General features: G+C 41.6%; 1 protein-coding gene across 1 annotated transcript in view; it reads right to left on the bottom strand.

Annotated features, from left to right (window-relative positions):
• coro7 (coronin 7) overlaps positions 1–8,583 on the bottom strand; it is a 108,727-nt gene that overhangs the window by 53,736 nt on the left and 46,408 nt on the right. The window lies entirely within an intron of this gene.

The raw sequence follows: 8,583 nt of genomic DNA, 5'->3' as shown, positions 1-8,583 counted from the left end.
GCATCTACATGGACATTCATGTGAGCGTATATCAGACTGTCACTACCTCTTTATTGAGTTTTACAGTGGGGTAAGGCTTAAGGCTAAGAATGTACACGCACTGAAAGTCTCTGCTTTGAGCTAAATACTAACTATCACATGCTAACATGCTCACTGCGACAATGCTAACATGCTAATGATTCATGGCAATCCGTAAAGTAGTTGTTGAGATATTTCAGTCTGAACCAATAGAAGACCATTTAATGTGTGCTTTCAATAGACAAGAGGTCTTGGACTTCTTCCTTACCAGCAGTGAGCTGGAAGCAAAATGGAAATAAGGATAACGATTCAGAACAGTCGGGTTAAGGTAGTAAGTGGATTTAACCACTTATGAATGACTCACTGGTCTAAGCCTAATGGTTGAGCATTGCTTGCAAACCCACACAATAAACAGGCTGACCACCCATGCGTTTTATAGGTGGGATGCCGGTCGGGAATTGATGCAGCATGTACGCACGCACGCACGCGCGCACACACACACGCACACACACACACACACCCACAAACAAACACACACATATCCTGGCCCATAGCTGGGAGCTGTTGTGCAAGGTTCCATGCTAACAACACAAACACATAAAACAGCACCACTCCTGTCATGCAGGCCCTATTATATCAATTTGCTCAGAGACAGCAAACATCCTAGTGAAATAATAGGAGAAACAATGCACCCCCTAGAGGTCAAGAGGCTTTAACTTCTTTCTCCTTCCTCCACTGTTTTAAATCTTTATGTGTCCCTAATTTTTCAATACCATTATGCCATTATGCCAAATAAAGAAAAATGTAAGAAGGAAGGACAGTGGATGGGGCTTAATTGTCGGCTACAGATAAAAGGAAAGATAGAAGATATACAGATAGGAGATAAGAATAATGACTATGAATGAAAGAATGCAAGCATGTTTCTATCCTCTCTTGCCAGGCATCTGCAAGTGTTCATATACATGAATAAGAAAAGGACAGGGAGAACAGAGAGAACGTGTGTGTGTGTGTGTGTGTGTGTTTCTCTCCTTTCCTTCCATAAAACAGTCACTCTTTTCTTCCCCTGGCTTTAAGAGAAACCTGGTCCCTGGATTGGAGCCAACTTTGACGCTCACCCTCAGCCTGCACTTCTCAATGGCCCCTATTGTTGTTTCAAAAGGACTTTTTCAATATTGTCAACCAAAAAAAAATTCTGCATGGATTATGACTGCTATTTATTTCTGAGTAAATATCTTTTTTAACTCCCTTTCCTTTCCCCTTGTTTCTGTTTCTCCGTCACTCTCTATTTTTTGTTTCTAATTTGTTTCCACATTCAGGGCTGTGAGAAGGCAGCCAAGGACAATGTGTTGAAGCACAGGGTCATGTGGCAGCAAGCAGCTTATGTGTTTCCTCTGCACCTCTGAATGTTTTACTCAAATCACTTCTTTCTGTCTCTTTCTCTCTTTGTCCCTCTCTGTTTTCCATCTTCCAAATAGCCCTGCTGCCCACACAGCACAGCTGACCTCCAAGTAACCTCAAACCATCTCTCCAACCTCAGCCAAGAGTATTTACAGTCAGCAGTTGAGAGCATGAAATTAGCTCCACGAAAAATCATAAGATGACGCATTCAACTCATAAACTACAAAAAAGATGGCATTCAAATTACTGAGTGACATCCTCTATGATAAACACTCCAATTTGTCCAGATTTTATAGAAATGTAAGTCTTTCAAGCCCAGTAAATAACCTTACATGGTATAAATGTAAGCAGTAAACTTCCCAAGGTAAAAAAAAATGTCTAGGTCACCAAAAACTGAATAATCATGTAGATTTCACAGACAACAAGCCTTTTTCAGGAATTAGGAAGTTGGTTGACTTACAGCTTTGCCTCAGTTTTAAAATGTATCCCATGATAAACAATAATGTAATTATTCTTGAGCTGCATTTTCTTTCTATGGTGGTTGCTACATGCTAATCAACAAGTGCATAGGATTAAAAAAAACTGGATCAACAGAGAGTAAAAGAGCAGAGGAAAAGAAGAAGAGCTGAGTAGAGAAAACACACCACCACTTTGATTTTTGGAACCTGGTTTTTTGGCTCCAGTTTTTGGCCCTCTGCTTGTTTTCCTACAGTGCTCGCCCCAACTCTCCTGCCCCACATCCCACCCTCCCCCGCTCTAAATCTTTCTGAACTACTAATAACAGATGAAGGGTGGTGTGCCACCGATTCCTCTCATGCCATACAGCTGCCAGTCTGTGCCTGCGTATGGCCCAGAAGCTGCTCCGACAAAAAGCAGTGAGGGGAAAAATGAGAGGTGAGAGAGAATGAAAAACAAGAAAAGAAAGCACAAGGAAGAAGTTGACTTTGGTTAGTTCTTGGCATCATACATTATTGGGCAGACATGCAGTTCATTTCACTCACTGCTCGGTAGATTATTATATATAAAAACAAATGGCGGCATTATTTCCCCGATGCAGGTATTCAGTTCCATTCTCGGATTGTCATTTGTGTCATTTTCAGTCATTGTCTCTCCTCTCAGCACAGCACAGACTGACCCTCCATACAAATTACAGTGGAAATGGACAACTCAAACTTGCAGGTTAAGTAAAGTATAACAGGAGTTAATCAGAGTTATGAATTTGTATGAACATGAGTCTAAGGCCCAAGCAAAACAGGAAACTGCCTGGGGCCATGTCCATTTCTTAAGGGCCCTATATGTGCTCTTGGTTGTGTTTTTACAGATGCGACCGAGGGCTTGTACAGAAATCAGTTTAATGTTGAGACACTGTCCAGCTCCATGTGCATGCACAGAAGTCTGAACACCTAATCCAATAGGCTATGCTGTCTCATTTTAGCAGTTTATCTATGGCTATAAAAGTTTAAATTATCCCCGTAACTATATAAATCTATTATAGTATACTATTATAAACCTAAAAATATTTTTGCCAATGAGGATGAGAGAATGTTTGGCACTATTTTTTTTGTCATTTTTTTTTAAATGATTAACAATTAATTATCATTATTATTATCAAAATAGATGTATATTACTTTATAAGTGAAAAAATTGCTTAATTAACTAATCCTCTCTGCACTTATAACTCCCATTCTTGAGTGGAGGGGGAAGTGTTCATTTAAAATAATGCAAAAATTTCTTTGACACATTTTTCCTTGATGCCAGTTTTCTAAAAAGCAGATAAGCTCATAGTAGTATAGTATATGGAACATTAACTTTCTTGTTAGACAAAAACACATGTTGGGCCTTTTTTGGGCCAGTTTACTGTAGAGCTCGATGCAGTTCCAAGTCTTTGGGAGACAAGTAATTTGGGTCACACTTGCAGAGCGGGGACCCCAATGTAAAATCTGACTTAGTGCTTCAAAAAGGCCCAAAGCAGGAAAAAGAAATCTGAGCTTCTCCGCAAGCACAAGGTGTTGAAAAACTCAAGGCAGAACAGAAACATAAATGAGGAAACCAGAAATGGAGAGTGAGTATCCAACTGATGCTTTAAGATAAGAATGAAAGGATGGAAAGAATTAGATGAAATTAAAGTGGTGGAGCGATGATGACATGTGAGGGGGGAGGGAGGTGGAGGGCTGCTGTTACTGAGTCCAAGCATGGCCACATGCACTGAAAAACTTATCCGTCTTTGGAAATGTACTGACGGGAGGTACTTGGGGGGGGGGGGCAGCGGGGGAGGTGTTGAGTATGTGTATGTGTGTGTATGTGTGTGTGTGTGTGTGTGTGTGTGTGTGTGTGTGCGCGTGTGTGTGTGCGTGCGCAGACAGCAGTGGAATTAAAGAGCACCTAAACAGAACCGCCTGTCACCCCTGGAAAGCGACCCAACTGTGCTTCTCATTTCAAAGGAATGGAGGGAAAGTGGGTGGGGGAATTTTATTTATTCAGAAAAACATAAGCAAATGAGTAATATGGTATTAATGAAGAAGAGAGGAGGGTGCAGTGGACAGAGAGGAGGTTGTAGAGGGCGACAGGGGTGCAGGTGGGGGTAAAACTGTTCCATGATTAAGCATGTCAGGAGAGTCTGTCAAATCCAAATAAGCTCCATAAGACTGGCAGATGAAGCTATTAGCTCAAGCGTATAGCTGTTGTTTAAACTAATCAGATCCGGTTATTCCAAAGTAAGCACATGTAAGAGTAGTTTATTGTTCTCTCTAATTTTACTGGCAGGAGGACACAGGTCCTTTTCCTGAATTAAAACAGCTATAACCATTTGGATGCAAAGGTACAATCCACTGATGAGAAAAATTAAACGTCTAAATGTAATTTCCCTGAGGTCAACAATTAAGCCAATCTAAGCCAAATGATGGGAGCTGTACTGTGGTGCTAAAGTAACTTTTAAAGGGTCTCACTGGAATGAGTACAGAGAGGTTTAGATGTCAGATAGCCCTGAGAAAGGTTGCTCTCCTCACATGGCCTTTGTAAGAAAACAGCTGTGATGAGAAGTGATGAAGGTCTTAGCAGCTGTTCTTGGAGCTAGTAGTTAGAAACACCAGAGGCAAGTGAGGGGCTCAATTTTAAAGCTCAGTGGTGAATTCCAGTGATCATCACCAACAGTTACAGTTGCCGCACCAGCGTCTGGCGAACCTCAGGCTTCATACAACGCTTTCTTGTTTGTTGGGATCCCAAAACCTCAACACTTCCAGCCAAAAATAATCTCCAGGCAAAGGAAACAAGGAAACAAGGCAAGTGACAGTAAATGGGAAGTGTCTTAATTTCTGGGTTGTCTAAAAATCATCTTCAGGTTACAGTTCTGTTTGTTATGTGCATGCATCTTTTATCACATACTTATATAAGCACTGCTGCACTGAATGTAACTTTTAAAGATTGGGGAAGTAAAAAAAAAAAAAAAAAAGAAAGAAAAAAAGTCTATGAGAGCCTTAGCCTGAGGACACAATAAGAGACCAGTACATACTTATCGCAGGCAAACACATACAAGGCGACTATGTCAAGTTCTCATTAAGCATTTCGATCAAGACTCTGCAGTGCTCAGAAAAATCTTAAGAGAACAGCAAAATTACAACTTCAAAACTTTTTCATCTAGTGAATTATGTGTTTTCACACATGAAATAGAATAGAAACATAAGAGCAAACCACCATTAACCTCCCATGACTGCACACAACAACATATCAAATGAGCATTAGATCGTCATTTTATCCGATTTTATGTGATCTGATGAAGTCATGGTTTGTGCTCATTTGTCACTGCAAGGGGTCACACGTGGATCCAGATGAAAGGGGGGGGGGGGTGCCGCAGCAGGAGAGGATGAACTTGACACAGCCTGCTCGGCAATAGTCCCCTGCGCTGATTAAAACAATATTACTCAGCGCATTATTGGATCTTTCCACATCAGCAGAACTTCTGCTGACCCAGCAGAGGAAACACACGGTATACACACACACACACACACACACACACACACACACACACAAACACACACACTCACACATACACACACACACACACACACACACACACACACAAAGACTTGCTCTGTGGTTGTTTGTGATCTGAAAAAAAAGTAATGTGGTACTGAGTTCATTTCAGGTAAGCAGCTGCTCAGTCTGGGCATGCTATAAAGCATTATTAAGCATTATTTCCTGTATATGTACTTAATTGCAGCGTCTCCGTGCTGTTGTAAAATTGTACCCACAGCTAAATCTTGAAAACAAAAAAATGGCCAGAACACCATAAAAGCTACAGTGGAAATTACAGCTATAAACCATAATATCTAAATATTTAAACAAGAGACATGCGAAGGATCTGAATTGGACTGTGTATTGGAATTAATCTTGAATTGAGTCTAGGAGTTATTTTACATAAAAATTACATCTCCAATCCACCAGATCAACAGCTAAATTAAGACAGCAAATAATCTCCCATGTGCTTGTATATTTCTTATTTGAACAGGCAGGAGAAGATCTGGGTAATATAGTGACTGGTTTGATTTGGAAACCACCGTCTACTCTTTCCTCTCTCTCCATCCAGTCTCCTTTTTATACTTCCATTTCTCATATTTCCCAGACGTACAGCAAAACCTGCAGAAGCAGAAGCATAAGGTTTAGCTAAATATCTAACATAACTTTAGACAAGCAGCAATCCAGCCAAAGCCTTGGGGGTCAAGCATTCAGGCCTCTGATACATCCCCCTTAAGACACCAGCAGACATTCATCAAACGCTGCTGTGTACACATCCTGCGCTAACTTTCAAACTCTGCTTGCATCATGCCTGTGCTGTGTATACACATCTGCAGATTCCACGTTGTTTGTGGCTGGAGCTCCTGTGCAATCTCAAACTGAGCTGAGTTATGCTGGAACGTGGGTGGGCATTTTACGGGTATGGGCAAGTAAAGAAAAAAGAAAAATCCCACTCGAATTGTTAGATCTACCAACACCAATGCAAATAGTGGAAAAAAGTAATGCTTTAAGAAAACCTAGAGGTCGGGACTTAGGTGAAATTACTGTATATTATTATTCAAGTTAAATTATTTCTACGCCATTGGAGAATTGTGTGTGTGTGCGTGTGTGTGCATACATGTGTGGTGAGTGGAGGGTGGCGACAGGCACGGATTATGTGCCTGTAATCCTTTTCATCACAGTAGGTGCTCAGGGTGTCTCTGTGGCAGACAGAATGATTTACATGCATCTCTTACAGGAACCTCCCTACATGTGTAAGTGGATTAGATGCTCCAAGTTATGTTCCGTAGGCTTTCATGAAGAGTTCATACGTATGTATTCATATGTAACATAAAGCTGCTCCTTTATATACATATTATTTACAAGGACAATAGTTAAAGGTTTAAAAATGTGTTACACAATAAGCTTAAACTGTGCGTGCACGTGCATGTGTGCATATGTGGGCACAAAGGTTGACTTCAGTAACCCACATCAGTCACACTAATTCCATTTCCCCCCAAACACACTTCCACATCCAGCTCCAAACACAAATGCTTATCGGCAGAAAATGATGGCTGTCTGAAACATCCTGCTACCACAGGGCTGAGGCCAGCTGACCTCTGACCCCCGCATGTGAACTGTAACCCCAAAGGAATGGGCCATCAACTTCTGACCAACAAACACCTGTTTGTTCCTCACAGTTAAGAACACTCAGAGGGAAGGGCGTGTTTTGGAGAGAGTCATTACACTCACACACACAAAGTGCTGATCTGCTAATCTTGTCCGCAGGGAGGGTCTGGACAGTCACAAGTGTCTGGGTGCTGATTAGTAGTGAGCTTTTGAACAAATAGCAGACCAGGATAAGGCTGATTTTTACAGGCTGTTGTCTGGTAATTAGGGCACTGGTTTACATATCCTGACCAGTTGGGACTACACATGCACACGTCCTTTTATAGATCTTAAAGCAACAGTGTTATAAGCCTTGTCATATTTGTCCATGTGGTACTCTTTGAGAGCAATAGTGAAGCTGTGCAAAAGTGATGTTTTAAGTGAGCAGAGCTCAATAAAAAGTTGAGCCTGTTTAAAGATGGCAGCAAAAAAAAACTGTCATCTCTCAAAATGTTGTCAAAATGGAAATACTGTACATGAACCACATTAACAATGGTTCCCAAACTCAGTCCAAATCTCCTCCGGCAGCAAATAACTCAAAATCCCAGAAGACCTCGGAAGAAGAAATCCAAAGGGAGATCACCCCCTCCTTGGATGGCTAAGGCTGCAATATGATCTGTACATGGGGGTAAAAAATTGTATACAGCACAGCTTGTATGACATGTGGTGTGGTAGACAAGGCTTTTTTTTAATTTTTTTTATCTTACTTTGTCAAAGTTACTGAATTATCATATGTAAATCGAGCTGTGAGTTCGGACTGTTTTCCTTGTTTGCATTGCATGCAAAGAGTTCTTTCAAAGGACTTCTTTTTTTTTTTTGGAAAAACTGGTTAAATTTCATTCTTTTCAGACACAACTGACCACATGCATGTTTGCATCGCTCCCACAACTCATGAATCAAATGCTTTTCAGTAACTGACTCTCAAATCTCCTTTGAATGCACAACCAAGAGTTTTCAGAAGTGTCCCCATTTGCAGCTGAGTTTGCAGCACCGAAGCAACAACAACATATCTTTTTCATCGCGACTACAGGGACTAAATGGTCACTGCAAATCTGAGAAATCTGAGCTATCTGATGCAAGTTTCACGTCGCTGCAAGCTGATTTTCATGCCGGACTAAGCAAGTCAACCTAAAGATTTACGATATGTTTAGGTAAATGATAGGCAGTAATTTTAAGTATAGACAATTTGTATTTCATGAGCTAAAACACGCAAAACCGCCAGTATGGCTGTTTAAGTATGGCCTCAGCTCTGCAGCATGTGGACCCGCAGCCACAGCCGACCTCTGATCCAGTCCAGTGGCAGTGAGAGACGCCAAAGGCCACTTACAGCACACAACTGTCCGGGGACCAGCCAGGGTCGGAGAGGGCATTTTCTTGGAGAGAGGGTGGTGCGCTGGGCTGGGTGGTGCTACGGTCACTACAGCACAGTGAGAAACTAGCCACCACACAAGACAAACATAAACAGGGACACCCGCTGGGCAGGCTGACGCCGCGTGCCTGAGTGGGGTG

This window comes from Seriola aureovittata, chromosome 17 (assembly GCF_021018895.1).
Source record: "Seriola aureovittata isolate HTS-2021-v1 ecotype China chromosome 17, ASM2101889v1, whole genome shotgun sequence".
Lineage (NCBI taxonomy): Eukaryota > Metazoa > Chordata > Actinopteri > Carangiformes > Carangidae > Seriola > Seriola aureovittata.
The sequence above is the reverse complement of the archived record's forward strand: the minus strand, read 5'-3'. Positions and strand labels throughout refer to the sequence as shown.